Genomic DNA, 15,949 nt, shown 5'->3' with positions numbered 1-15,949 from the left:
ATGACATTACAGACCACTACAACACAAAAATGGCGGAACTCATTAAAACAGTCGTCCCTCTAAAACTCAAGTAACCTTGAAGCATCCCCTCCAGATCCTGGTTCCATAATGACCTTAACATTAAGAAGGGTCAACTCATACAGGCTGAGTGAAATTGGAGACAGCAGCCATCATAAACCAAACTGTCGATACTCACGGCAGAAAGACTAAAATACAAGAAACACATATCAGAGAAAAAGCCTCCTTTTTCCGATACCAACTTGACCAGTCTAGAAACAGACCCAAAGACCTTGTCAACATTATCAAACAACAAACTTCCTCTTTCCCCCAACACTTAATTACCTACTAAGGGCTGCATAGTATTCGCAACCTTTTTCTCAGAAAAAATATTCAACGTTGAACTGTTTTTTAAACCATCCACCTACTCACCCTGCATCAAGGATGCACCCCCCTTTCAAGAAAGTTCCACCTAAAACCCTAACTCCAAAAGACGGCAGTATCCCGCTTTCAGCAATACAGTTCATCAAACTGAGGATGTAGCCTGACGGCTAGAGCGGTCGACCTCGAAGCTGGGGAACAGAGTTTGTGTCTCAGCAAAGATGTTCAACATCCTATCGTTCTGGGCAAATCACTTAATCTCCCTGTGCCTTCCACCTTCAAGAACCTCAACTGGCTACCAATCGCGGCAAGAACTATACCAAAAACTGATTACATCACCCATAAAGCTCTGTACATGGAAAACTAGCATACCTCACAATTAAATTATCAAAAGTCAGACAAAAGCGACCTCTTCAAAGCTCTAACAGTCTACTATTGATTCAGTCAAAATTTTAAAATGAGAAATCAATCTCCTGCTCCTTCTCCCGGAAAATTCCTAGAAGTTGAAACTCCCTGCCTCAGGATTTACACGACAATCAACCATTCCCTCACTCCAAGAAGAAACTAAAACTTCTCCTCTTTAACAAGTATCTAAACCAGCCCCCCTAAATCATCCAATTGGTCGATCGGCTACAACAGCATCCTCTAAAGAATTCTGAGATCCACTAACTTGGGGAAACTGTGCCACTACGCTCCCTGACCTCACTATGCCCTACTCAACTTTTCTCAAACTGTATATCATCTGCCTGTGCTACTGTCCATTATGAATTTGTTATATATTGTTTTAATTTATGTTATTTACTCCACATGTAACTCATTCACTTGCTGATGCGCTAACACTGCAAAGCCCTAAATATATATGTATCTTCCCAATATATATATATATATATATACAGTGTCTACTTAAAATGCCGCCTTCAATTTATACACAGTATCTACCTCTATTATCTATTTATACTAATCTCCATCGTAAATTTCCTTTTTTACTGGTATGTATTTTTACTTAGTCCACATATAATTTTGTGCACTGGCTGGCTTGCTAACTATGTAAAGTGCTATGTAGATTTAAACTGTACATACTTCAAAACTGTGTTGTCAATATATACTGATGTCTTAAACATAATTTGCCTATGTGCTTTCCCCATCTATTTATATTTATTCCAAATGTAAACCTAGTAACTGCTGCTATGCAAACTCTGCTAAGCGGTCTGATAGATTTAGGTTAAGTTTGTGCTATACAAAACTTGATAAATAAAAAAATAGGATGTCTGCTGTTTGTGCATCTCAAAAAGAGAAAAAATAAGTATGTTCCATCGTGAGATTCATCAATTACTGAGGGATAGTTGCTCCATATGATGGAATATTTAACCTGAAAAACCCTGACTTTCTTTTTTCTTTTTTACTTCTTTTGTGGCAGGGGACCCCAAAATAAAATCTCAACTACTGTAATGCTTTATGGAAAATGGTTTTGAGCGGGAGACTTCAGTGCTCAGCTTTTACCCCTTAGCTGGTGTGGCTCTCTCATCCCCAGTGCTAAGCCCGTTTTTGATATTTAAAGTATATAGTGCTTAGCCCTCCATAACTTTGCAGGCCCCTGACGTGGTATGCTTCTATCAGGGGTGTTAGCCCCTGCTACACAAGTGGAGTATTTTTTTTTATTGGGAGACATGTGGGAAGGCTGGGTGGTAGAGAATGCCTGCAGCTTCTGGAACTTCCCCTCACAGAAATGTGTTCCTGTTCAGGTAGGGCCGGGCCTGTCTGGTTGAGCTTGACTGTTCCCTTTGGAGCAGGGTCAATGCTGATTGGCAGATGTCCGGGTTCAAACTGAGATGGTGTAGTCAGTGGCATAACACAAAATGATGGGGCCCACCTGCAGAATGTGATGAGGGACCTCAACATCTCCCAGATCGCACAGACATTTATTGATCTTGGGCTCGATGGGGCCCCTATAATAGTTGGGTCCCTCTATACTGCATGGGCTTGCTTCGGAAAGCAGAGTGGTTTACCCAAGCGTTTAACCCTTTCTATGCTCATGGTGGAGCAGTTCTGTAATGAGCCACGGTGGGAGTGTACTCATGATGGAACTGCTCCGTCATGGCATCCACCCATGGGAGGAGCGCTGGCGCTCCCCCCATGGGCAGCCCATCTAGCCCCCACAAAGGGCGATGGCAGTGGAAGAGTTTCCGCTGCCACACCCAAGCCCCTCCCCCACAGGGTGCACCAATGTCATCAGGAAACCCTGTACACCCTGGAAGCCATTTGCTTCCAGACGTCCACGGAGTAAGGTTAGTGTTCCTGCTCCGAGGGACTCTTCGATAGCCATTGAGGCATGTGGGGAGAGCTTTTCCTCTCCCCTGATGTCTCTTTGAAGGGCATTTCTGCTGCACGATCACACACAGCATCGTGATCATGCAGCATAAATGCCCCCACAAGGCACTAGGGATTTTGTAAGAAGTTGTATGGAGGCAACCCCTTGGGCAAGGGTCACTTCCAAAGGGGGTAATAAAAATTGATGTTTTTTCTGCCCCCATGGGACAGATCAGCCCATTTTTAAACCCCACTAGGTACCAGGGATAATGTATTTTTTGTATGGAAGCGACCCCTTGGGCAAAGGCCGCTTCCACGGGGGAACAGGGGAACATATTTGCTTAATGTTTTTTCTGCCCCCCGGTGTGTCCACATTTAATTTTGGGCCATTTTCTGTCACAGGCACTAGATCTAACCACACAATTTAGGTACCATTTTTCTCGGAAGACGTTGAGGAATGCTGGGTGGGTCGAATTTTGTGGATCCAAGCAGATTCCAGAACTTTCCACCACAGAAATTTGAGGAAAATGTGTTTTTTTTACAAAGTATGAGGTTTGCAAGGGATTCTGGGAAACAGAATCTGGAGAAACCCAGATAATTCACCCCATCCTGGATGCCCCGGGTGTCTAGTTTTATAAAAATGTATAGGTTTGCTAGGTTTCCCTAGGTGCCGGCAGAGCTAGGGTTCAAAATCTACAGCTGGCGACTTTGTAAAAAAAAGGGTTCCTTTCTCATTGTGAAAATGTGGTATGTCCATGTTGTGTTTTGGGTCATTTCCTGTCGCGGTCACTAGGCCTACCCACACAAGTGAGGTACCATTTTTCTCTGAAGACTTTGGGGATTGTGGGGTGTGTGGAATTGTGTTGATCCACGCAGATTCCAGACCTTTCCACCACAGAAATGTGAGGAAAATGTTTTTGTTTTTACAAAGTTTGAGGTTTGCAAGGGATTCTGGGTAACAGAACCTGGTGAGAGCCAGACAAGTCACCCCATCCTGGATTACCCAGGGTGTCTAGTTTTCAAACATATATAGGTTTGCAAGGTTTGCCTAGGTGCTAAAAGAGCTAGGGTTCAAAATCTACAGCTAGGCACTTTGCAAAAAAAGGGTCAGTTTTCACTTTGAAAATGTGGTGTGTCCACATTGTGTTTTGACCATTTCCTGTCGCGGGCACTAGGCCTACCCACATTTTTCTCTGAAGACTTTAAGGCTTGTGGTGTGTGGAATTGTGTGGATCCACGCAGATTTCAGAACTTTCCACCACAGATAGTTGAAGAAAATGTGTTTTATTTTTACAAAATCCGAGGTTTGCAGGGGATTCTGGGTAACAGAACCTGGTGAGAGGCAGACAAGTCACCCCATGCTGTAATTCCCTGGGTGTCTAGTTTTCAAAAATGTATAGGTTTTCCCGGTTTACCTAGGTGCCAGCAGAGCTAGGGTTCAAAATTAACAGCTAGTCACTTTGCAAAAAAAGGGTCAGCTTTCACTGTAAAAATGAAGTGTGACCACAATGGAGTTTTTAGCCATTTCCTGTTGCTGGCACTAGGCCTACCCACACAAGTGAGGTATCATTTTTATCGGGTGTCTTAGGGTAACACAGAATTGTAGAGCAACTGTTATTACCTATTGACTATTGATGCATTCTTGCCTTTCAAATAAAAGACGTTGTGTAACAAAGAAGTCCCTTTGAAAAATGTCCTATATTTCTCATGCTAATATGGTTAGTCACAATTTCGGAATAGTGCAAATAGCTACTGTTTCTAAACTCTATAATTTGTTCCAATTTGATGTTTTTTTTATCCGGATTTCTCACTCTATATATTTTCCCAAATTAATTGCTATATACTCTGTACATAATAAAAAACCATTGCGAGATTCTGCTCAGTTATTGCCTCTGAGTTCGTCTGGTTCTTGGTGAACCTACAAGTCCCATATATCCCCACAGCCAGAATGGTCAAACTAATGTAATGGCATATTGCTTTCAAACATTGGTCACATTTAAAAGAAGTTGCAGGTAAAAACGTTGGTACAAATGGCTGACTTTTTTCAACTTATTTACACTTTTTTCTATTTTCAACTGTTAGTTTCTATTAAGAAAACTTGAAGCATATACACAAATTACCCCTTGCTGAATGCAGAATGTTGGCTACTTTTCTAAAATGTATAGCTGTCTAGGATCTATTATTGCTTTCATACCCATTTCTACCATTAACTGGAAGAAGCTTAAAAGCACAAAAAATAGCCAAAATAGGCTATGTCCCAATAAAAACTGTGTAAGAAATGTTGGTTTTTTGACAAAAGTCTTTCAGTCCCTGAAAGCTGGGAAAATGTTAACTTCAGCCCTACAAATCCTTTGTTGATACCATTTGCAGGGAAAAAACCAAACGCTTTCATTTGCAGCTCTTTTTTCACATTTTTCAAAAAAAGAAAAAAGAAATGTAGCTGTATTTTGGCTAATTGCTGAGTCCCCTCAAGGGGAATCCACAAACCCTGGGTACCTGTAGAATCCTCATTATGTTGGAAGAAAATGATGCAAATTTGGCGTGGATACCTTATGGGATAAAAAAGTTACAGGGCATAAGCGCAAACTACCCCAAAAGCCGAAAAAAGGCTTAGGACAGAGGGGAAAAGACCGAGCAGCGAAGGGGTTAACAGAGTGGCTTACCTGAGCGTTTAACTTTTTCTTATTTCATGCCATTGCACTTATTCTGCAATGCATGCGATGGCATAACAAAGAGGGTGAGGGGGCCCTCTCCAAAACAAGACATGTCGGGCACCTTCCCCTGTACCGCAGGGGATGTAGGGGCCTCCGTTACGCCCTTGGGTGTGATGTGCAATTTAATGCTGGACTGGGATGCTGCCCCTAGTGATTACCAGTGGTTGAGATTAATTCAAGCAGTTCATCCATCACTTTTTTGTTTAATTTAGTTAAAGTGGAGGCCTGCCACAGGTGCCCAGAAATAAAGGGTATCCATACCCACAAGATCATTTCTGGTACTGCCATTCTCAGCCCCCAGGGTAGTCCATTCGGGTTTGGTCTCCTGGAGAACCTCTCAGAATGCCTGTGCCATTTAAAAAGACTTGCTTTCAAATATGTAGCAGAGATCTAAAAAGCCAGTGAAAACTTCTGGGGGGAAAGAAAAGATAATGGTGGGGAATAAAACAGCTGCACAGGTAGTCCTGACACTTATCTTCACTTCAATACCCGTTAATGGATTAATCATCTTGTACATAGGGTACCCTATATTGTTGAAACCAATACAATGTGTTTTGAAAAACAATACCCGACAATTAAAACTGATCCTTTTTAGCATTTCCAATTCTTGAATGAATATAATGAAATGCACCCATGACCAGTGGGGTGGTAGGGGTACCATGAACTCTAATGCAAGCAAGGGAAGTGACACATTAATAATAACAAATAATCGATAATTCGGGTGCAGTGTCCTTCTCATACCACTTCACACCATAGATTCCCGGTGCCACGAGACCTGCTGCACTATTGATAGCTACGCCCCTGTGTGTAAGTCGATTTGTAACCAAAGGGAACTCTGGATAGTAGACCATATAACTGAACGGATTGTCTTGAGGACAAGATAGATGCTTGTATGAAGTATCTCTTTGATTTGGAAGGAAGGCAAGAGCGTGGAAGAAGCTGTCACTTCAAATGCGGCTTTTAGAGCGCAAAAGGCGCACAGTACATACAGTTTGGCAGCTACAATAACGCACCGGGACGTGGATTGGGGATGTAGTACAATAACTATGGTAATGGAAAAGTGGGTGGTTGTGTGCAGCAGAGGAGCTAGAGGGAGCCCAGATACAGTATAGGTAGAAACACCGTTTCTGATCATTAAGTGAAAGTTGTTCTGCTTTGGAACACGCTGCGTGTTTCACTTTAAGTTTCAGATTGTGCTGTGAGGTCGAGGACAACAGCCGTTCTGTTCCACCCCCATCCAGCACTTCTGACGGAAGCACCCCTCACAGCAAATAATCTCTGGAAATCGACCACGCAGTCTACCGAGAGGAATTCTCTCGCTCGGGGATTTTGCCGGTAAATGTTGACGTATTTATGATTTGAAGAGCGAGGGGCACAGAGCTGCAGTTTCAGGCGTTTAGTGACTGCATCGCACAGATGCCAGCGGACGCAGACAGACAAAGATCTTGAATAGGGCGGACGGAAGGAAGTTTAGCTGTACCGAGAAGGCTTACACCCAACTGACAGAAGTAAGGTGGGTGAGCGTGTCTTGGGAAACGGCACAAAACGGGTCTACTAACCGCAGGATAAGTAAGAGCCACCAAACCCGTCCCTCTACAGGCACACCCCTCTACCTTCGGTGATAACCCGCGCATCAACATTTACGATTCAGAAACTGTCTTTATAAAAGCCTGGAACATTCACAAGTGTGTGTGTCTGCTTTACATGCCCCATTCCTTCTCCGTGGCCAGTGAAAGGAAACAGGAAGCTTCCTGCTGCACTGTGCTGCCGGTGGAACGGGGTTTTGGGGATAAATGACCGGTCCGCCGACCACAGCATCACCGGTGCTGGGAATCTATCCGCACGAGACATGAATGCTGCCGCCAAGAAGCCGCCACCACCGACAGCGCGGCCGTCCAGCCTCCACGTGCCAACCTGGGCAAGTACACTAATCCTTCAGTGCTGTATATGTGGTTAATGAGCCCTCGTGCCCGCCCCCACTGCCCCCTACCCCCGCCTCCCCTGGTGCAGCCTGTCTATTCGTTGTAATCAGCACTGTACCTCTCCTTAACTGCCATAGCGTTTCTAAATGCTAAATTATGTACAGTCAGACCCCCGGCAATCTACCTTGTCCTTGTTGTTGTTGTTATTTAATGGGAACCGCCACCCACACAAGACCCTTTAACAGAGAAGTGATACCCCCATCAGAGCCCTGTGCTACAGATGTACTAATTGGGTTCACGTACTTAGTTATCCTTCCGGCCTCTCTGATATACAAACACATGCCTCTTCCTCCTGCAGACACTTCATTACTTGCAAATCTGAGCATCATCTCCTCAGTCCCCTCCCCCTAAAAACGTAATACATAACATATTGTATGCGGTTGGCCAGAAGTTCATCTACATATCGGCTTAGTGCAATAATACCGAAAGTGTGTGCCATCATGTCGACCTTTCCAGATTTTGACGTGGTCCGTGATCGAAGTAGTTAAAAGAATGTTTTTTGAAAATCTAGAAGTTAGTCAAATTACAAGGAAATCATATTTGTCACTGTTGCAATACCTTTCCACAAGTCTATCTTTAAGAATATACACAGGCAGGAAACTTAGGTAGATCACGTGAGCTAGTGTATACCACACTCTTTACATGTATGTTGCAACATGTATGCACGGGTAGGAAGAAAATGTGTGTGAATAAATCACAGATTTGTAAATTGCGGCTAAGCATTCAGTACAATGCATACATATGTTGTAATTTCTGTGATTCAAAGGCTATGCTTCTAGAACTGCAACCTTTCAGTGCCCAGAGTAAATTATTGCCTCTCCTTTTAAATAATGTCCCATAATTCGCAGTTGAGAAACTCTTCTCACTCAACATTTTTTTCAATGCTGCAGAATAACTCACAGAAGGTTTGTGCATCCCGACCCTCGGTCTCTGTCCAACGACCCTGGTACTGAAAATGACCCAGCGCCCGTGAAAAAAAGAAAACGACTTGATGAGTTTTTGAAAGGGGAGGCTTGCAGGGGATTTTGATTGGCGCTGTTTTAAACGATTTGAGATAGCTTTTTTACTTGCATTGTGGGGATAAGCGGGTTGTTTCATAACAAATGTCGAGGGAACCATTAGATTCAGAGGAACGTTATTTCAGGAAAGTTCGAGGTGCGTCTATTACAAGAAGAATTAGAATGTGTAATTCTCACCTGTTCTCTCGCGCGTTGTTGTTGCATGCAGTCTTGTAATATATTTCCCATTTCATATGATTACCTACATGCTCACCTGACAGGTTTCCCATGATACCCTGATTATTATACCCTTATGCTTTTCTTAATGATACCGGAGGAGAACCCTTTGAACTAAAAACGCCCCACGAACTGAATTGTTCAGTTTTTTAAGCCAAAAAAGACATGAGTGTTTGTTGTCATATTTTTCTGCTTTACTTTTCTTTAGTTTGGCAACTGAACTGTTTTCATTCAGCTGTGAATTCTAAAAAAGTTAATTATTGACAATAGTTCTTAACTATGCATCGTAAACTATGTCCTCTGTGAAGTTGTTCTTGGAAATTTGGTATTTGTTATGTTGCAAAGAGTGACCATTTTTTCCTCTTTTAAATTGTGGGTGTAGCATTTTTTAATGCAACAAGTCTGAATTACTGTAACCTATTTGCTAGAATACAGGAGACTTTCGGCAATCACATCTGGATTTAATGAAGGGTCATTTTTTTTGTTCTCATCTTGCACTCTAATTCTGGTATTGGTTTGTAAGTACATATGCTTTTCAAATTCACAATACAACCAGGGAGGAACTTTATTTGAACGAGCTGACGTATGAGTGCAATTCTCTACTTGTTGTCAGTTGAGTATTTATTAGTTGCTAAGGAAATCAGTAGAGGTGGAACGTGAAAGCGCTGATGTTCATATTGCTGCAAGTGACACCGCATTTACTGTATATATACATAATTATTCTTCCTACACAATGTGCCCGTGTCAGGCATTCACTGCTACAGGTCTTATTGATTTAAATAGGGCAGGAGTCCTTGAGAAGACCACTGCATGAATAATAGCACTTATGCCTTCTGTTTACCAAGGAATGCCCCTGGTCTTCCCATCTGTATGTGCAATTTGAATAATTGCCCTTACAAATGAATAATGCACCCTACCATCGAGTAAAAAGGATTCATCACTAGCACTTGAGACTAATGAGGCTGGCGCCATATGTAAATTAGTCTCAGTGACTTATAGTTTGCTAATCGTGTACATACAGATTCTTGTACTGGTATTTCAGAAGTGGAGTACATATGATAAACTGCGTTGTTAATTCCCTCAAAGATCCCCCCTCTCGTCAATTAGCAACGTGGGAAGAAGAAGGCCATATTTGTAAATAGGAAGTAGCGAGATCTACACAGGTCTTATCGCCTTGTCTGAAAACATATGACACCATTATGGCCAAGAGATGTGGTAACCGACTTTTAAAGTTCCCTTCAATTGTCGTATATTTCCTATATACCCTATACAGGATCCGTGCGTTTGGATATCATAAACTGGGGGTTTGGTGGCAGAATGATTCTGTGCGCCCCCACTGGATACCTTTAGCCTGTCAGTATCAGCTAGCTCACAGTGCCACTAGAATCTCCTCTTATTGGGGGGAGACTAGTTCTTGGCAGCCCCAGAACAGGACAACCCTGATCCCCCAGGATCGTGGAAACAATGTACTACTTTTCGCTCAGTCATTCGTGCTCACTTAGTTCATCTGAGAGATACACAGAATAAACAGGCTGGGCGTTTCAATAAGAATTAATTGAACAGCTGCAATTCTCGTGTAGAATTGATGAGCTGCAAAAAACTGTTAGACAGTAGCAGAGATATATGATTAGCAATACTACAAAAGTGAAAAGATGGTATACTTCTACCATCTTGCAGAAATCATGAATATATACCCGTCCTGGTCTTGATTTGGACACCCCGCGAGGGATGTTAGACCACTGCTAGCTGGAGCGTCTGCATGCAGGAACATCAGCGTCTCTGGTCAGTGTGTCAGCCGGTAAGTCGCGGTCTCCTCTGTCTTTCTTAGCAAGACATGATGTAGATATACCCATAGGTCTCCCCAAGGGTCCTACCTTTCTGTGTTACTGTGTCGGCCTAAATGATGACGTTGGGCTTTTTTTTAATTTTTATTTTTTTTATAGATTTATAGAGCGCATGGCTGCCCGTGAGCGTCCCAGCACTAATGAGAGAGATAGAGCGAACAAGAGAGGGAGATTAAGGGAACAGCCAGGTTTTCAAAAGTTTACGAAAAGAGTGAAGGTTAGTCTGAGCACGGATGTCCATTGGAAGTGAATTCCACAATTTGGAGGCATTGTAAGCAAAAAGGCGACCCCCTGATCAGGCTTGAACTTTATATAGAGATATTATACAGAAGATGTCAGCCCAGCTGTTAATCCTGTGGTGCTTCCAAGAAGTCTCATGCATAATGTATGAAATTGGAACTGGGAAAAATCCAGCGTTCTGAATGCAGTGTCATATCTGTGTAAAAAGTCAGTGCCTATGAACCGTTATGGGATGTACGTCAGTACAACGCGATCATTTTCATTGCGGTACTTTACAACGTGGTTTTCCCAACGCAAGTCGTTACAACGACTTGCGTTGGAGGGCGCTGGATTGAGGATTAATTTAATTTTCTATTCCAACTCCAGCCCACATAACAGTATGGAAGGTGTTGGAATAGAAAATCAAACTATTCCTTAAGCAAAAGCGCCATCTAGCGCAAGTGGTAGTAATGACTTGCGTTGTAATGGCTGCGTCGTAAAGGTCGCGTGGTGTAAACACCGCGTTGTAAAGGATGTTTCCCCTGTTATGTATGTAATGTAGGGAAGGATATAGGTGAAAGTTTGCAGTGTTACCTGCGCCTATATTGGGTACCTATATGAAATATAACACCCACTCCTCTTCGGACTGGACGACATATGTAACCTATTATTGTACTACCATCCTGACTAGATATTGGTATGCATAAAGTGTTAAAAAAAATTCATTTGATAAAATGTTTAAAAACTTCTAAAAATTGTAAAAATATTAAAACCTTGCAAGCGATAGCTCTAAAAATGTCGGTAGCGATAGTCCCAACCACTAAAAGCAACCAAAAGCCATGTATGCCCAGTAATGAAAGGAATGCCAATTTTGTTTTTGAGTTCCAAATCGAGTTTTTTTAAAAAGGGCAAATTTCTTCCAGCACATGGCGAGTCAAATGAGTAAAACGTTTATTTGTCCTGGCTGGTAGACTCAACATTTTCGCTGCTTGCTTCCGCAGTAGACGGCCCCTGTCGCACCTCGCAAAGCACATCGATTGAGCACCGATGATGTTCTGCGCTGTCTGCAGCAGGTGCTGGGGCAGCCTGTGCACCAGCGGCATTCCTGAACCACAGAGGAGCTACCAAACACGAGGCCGGAACACTCGTATTGTAGCATCTAATAAAAAGCCTAAAGAATAAATGGGCACAGATGATATGAATCGAGGAACACAAACCTAAGAAACTTTAGGTTCTTTTGAACTACAAAGATTTATGTGTCTTCCACAACTCTGGCATAGAAGTATCAGTATTGATAGTTAGCAGATTGATAGGCCTGATCCCGAGAATGGCCTTTGTGTGTGATTTACATCTTCTGACACGATTTTGCAAGGTTCCCTGCCTGCAACATACATGGATGTGTTGTGCATCACTACACACAGACTGAGAATTCTATTTGGGAGACGTTAAGAAGGTTGTTTTAATTAGTGATATTCACCGAAACGCGTTGATGCAAGACTAAGAAGGCAGACTGTAGATTGGGGAGACATTTGTTATTCTACCAAATCAATTATTCAGAATATCAATCCTATATAGAACGAATGATCTGGATCTAATGTTTTTGCCTCCAATATATACAAGAAAGCATCTTTCTTGCCGGTTCTCCCCAGCATGTAATATGTGTATATAATGTTTGATTGTTTTTTAAATCTTTTGTTTATTGTGTTTTTTGACCTTTGAATAAAGCTTTTAACTTTTGAAGAAGTACGGGATCATTTACTATAAATGAATAATTGTTATGTAAACTTTTTAATTAAAATAAATATCTCCATTTGTGAACATTTGGCCTCTTAAGGATGTTGGTATTTTGTTCTGGTGATTGATTGGGTTTGATGTGTGTTAGAGTCTGGTTTTAATTGTCTGCCCAAGGGGGTATTCTTTCCTGACTACGGCCTGTGCACCATCCAGAGCCTGGGTGTCAGTGGAGGAGCCGGTGTCCATACAAACAGGTGCAGTTACTACCTGTGGTGGCTCAAGGTATGCCGCCTTCAACATTGGAATACGCTGAGGACACTTCAGGACATGGGCTGTTATCGGGCCCAGTAGAGCATTCACGTCCATTTGCACACATAATGGGAGTGTCAAACAAAGGTCTAACACGCATTCTTCTCTGCAAAACAGGCATCGGAGGACAGGTAGGATGCAGTCCATCCAGACTGGTCTAAACAACACGAACCAAGATGCACTTAGTTATCTTAGGCGAGGCGTACCTAGATGTTGTACCATGCGGTCATGGTATCTACGCTCCAGGAGTGCTTTTTCCATCTCCTTAATGACTGGTACATAAATTGCGTTTCAGGTAAAAACAATCAGGGTTCCTGCTATTAAAAACAGGATCAGCGGAAGTCCTCCAAATATGCTTCCGAATACGGAGTGTATGAAGTTTGGTATAACTCCAAGTACTTTCTGAAAGTTGCTTATAAGTCCAGAACATATGGTCTTAAACAGTAGACAATGCCACTCGTATCAGACATATTAAAGATACGATTTACCATTTCTGCGAAGTGGTAAGGGCAGTTACTATGAATAAGCACCTGTATCTCTGCCGAAGATCTTGCGATCTGGTGATCAGAAGTCTCTCGAGAAGAGGTTAAAGGCACAAACGTCTGTAAAAACATGGCTTTCACTCTGCTTAGAGTATCAAACCGTATAAAAGAAACATTTAGTGAAGGCCATAACTGAGCCTCCCTGACTGTATTTGTCGGTGGAAACAATACTTGCATACAACAAGTAGCCCTGGAACTCATGGTTACCAGATATGCGATGCCCGGGAGCATTCCACAGCACCCTTAACTGTTCAGCATCAAGGAACTCCCATTTGAAAGTAGCCCAGATTCTGATGTAATCACTGCAGCTAGGGCACCCCTCAGATGACAGGACAAGTTTGCTACAGAATCATTACAAGCCCCATGCATCATTATATCCTTACATGTGAGTGATCCACTTAAAACATTCTAACAGTCTGTACCACTTAGAAACACTCCTCGATCCCCACTCCGGCATCTAAATCTGTATGCTAATTTCGAAGATTCCTTAATGAATTCCTTACCCATTTATTCATATCTGCCTGCCGGCTTTTGTTCAAGGCAATTCTGAAACTGGAAGGTAGTGACCGGTAGAGTTATGTGGCCATGGATTAGCCATTCAGTGGACGTTGATTCTGCCACTGTAAATAGTAACCTATCCAGTTTTTCCATACGCAGCATTGTATATTTTGCTCCCCTTTCTGCCATTTCTATCTGTTTATTTGTTAGATTGTATTCAGAAAACAGAGATGTGTTATTGATAAGACACCAAGGCACATATCCTGCATGCAAAGATTGCAGCGTCCAGATTAACATAATAGAACGTCATTTAAATTGTTCGTGTTGTAATATGGCTAAATCCTGTTCAAGTATGTCTATAGCAGAAGACACAATGTTGTGTAAGGAATATATCCTGGAGGTCAAGGTAGTTAACCCATTGTCTACCAGTGCTTGAAATTTTTCTGTATTAATATGGTCTATCTCCTGTAGTTTCTCTGTGGCATCTTTTTCAGATATTTTCGATATTTCATTGTAGGCAGCATAAATGCGAGCATATATGAAATGTTTTTGGTCTGGTATCCTGGGACCTAGTAAAAAATCCCTAAAATCCATATCCTGTGTGAGTAAAGATAAGTGTTGTTTCAGCTGTGTGAGTGTTGAGGTTTTTAGCAAATCTGAGGCACAACTTCCCAACGCTGTATGATGCCACCACCCCAGATGTTGTTTTGTACATAACGTGTATCTGGCATATGGATACTAAACCCTTCCTTTTTACCCATGAATCGCGTCCGACAACTATTAGTTTCTGTGGGCCAAATCAACCACTTCCTCCAATCGGGGTCTGATGTATTGTATTGTATGATGTCATCTACTGAAATCTCTTTTTGTGATGTTATGTTGCCCTCGGTGTGTGATGGAGTCGTCAACCAAGGTGTGTTCAAGTTTTTGTTCTTTGCTAGTCCAAGGCAAGACGTCTGTTGTACTGTCTCATTCAAAGACGTAATCTGTTCAGGGTTAAGGCATGCTCTAAACAAAGCTTCAGTTCCCTGAACTAGCCATTCTCTAGTACCCCGGACAGAGTTTAAGTCCATGGTGTCTTTCCATAAGTCGAAACCTTGTTCAGACAACTGAGTAAAAAAGGAAGCAGAGAAAATGTGGTTGGTGTTTGTTAACATATTTTTCTGTGCTGATGTTGGGTGCAACCGTATATTAATATGAGGCTGGACCAGACATATTAAATCCTGAAAAATATGAAAACTTCTGTGTAATTGTTCTTGAACTGACTTTCGGCGGTGTTGGATAATGTTCCCACTGGTGGCAAGTGAACATATTTCTAGGATTTGCAGATTTATGCAGAAAGTGGTGACCATAATGTTGGTAACAGTACATGGTTTCGTAATCTGATGTACCTTCCAATGTTTCACTATTAGAAAATGCAGCAGATTTTTCCAAATCATACATGTTATTTACAGTTTAAAAATCCCAATCATTGTAAAATGTACTTGAGGTAATGATATCACCTAATAATATTTTAAAGAAATGTGCAATTTTTAAAAGTGCGATCGGGCCAAATATATCAAAACCAACCTTGTCCCAAACTATACCATCAGGTATAAGAACTGCTGTAATGTTCACTGATGACAAGTCTCTTTGTTCTCAATGAGATGATTGGGGTGCAGAGCTTTGCCGAATGTATTGTCCATTATTAAGCATGTTAAAAACTATCACTAAGTCTAACCAGAAAAGAAAGAAAAGTACCCGAGTAATTATCCATAGTTCTACCCACGGTGATACCGCCGGGTAAGTCTTTTCAAAAAAGTTCAGAAATCCTTTAACACCATCAATGCTACAGCATTTCCCCCTCAGCGCTGGCACTCATTGATTCCCATTGTTCATGACGAGCTCAGCTTGTCATGAGCACACGAGCAGTGTACTGCATGATGAGCTGAGCTCGTCATGAGCATGGAAGGGGTTAACTTGGTGCTTGTGTGATTTTTTGACTTGCGTCATTTCAGGTTTACTTGGATCCAAAGAAAACGTATCAAAGTTTATGAAGTAGCCAGAAGCAGCTTGATCAATTGTTGGAATTGCATCAGGAATTTGTAAAAATGTTACTTTTCTCTTGTAGAGGCATGTTGACGTAGACATCTGTATATGGTCTAATAGCAATTTGTCTCTTGTCTTGAGTTTGATTTTGAAGTTAAA

The sequence above is a fragment of the Lissotriton helveticus genome, chromosome 6 (assembly GCF_964261635.1).
Source record: "Lissotriton helveticus chromosome 6, aLisHel1.1, whole genome shotgun sequence".
Classification (NCBI taxonomy): Eukaryota; Metazoa; Chordata; class Amphibia; order Caudata; family Salamandridae; genus Lissotriton; species Lissotriton helveticus.
This window is presented reverse-complemented; position numbering follows the sequence as displayed.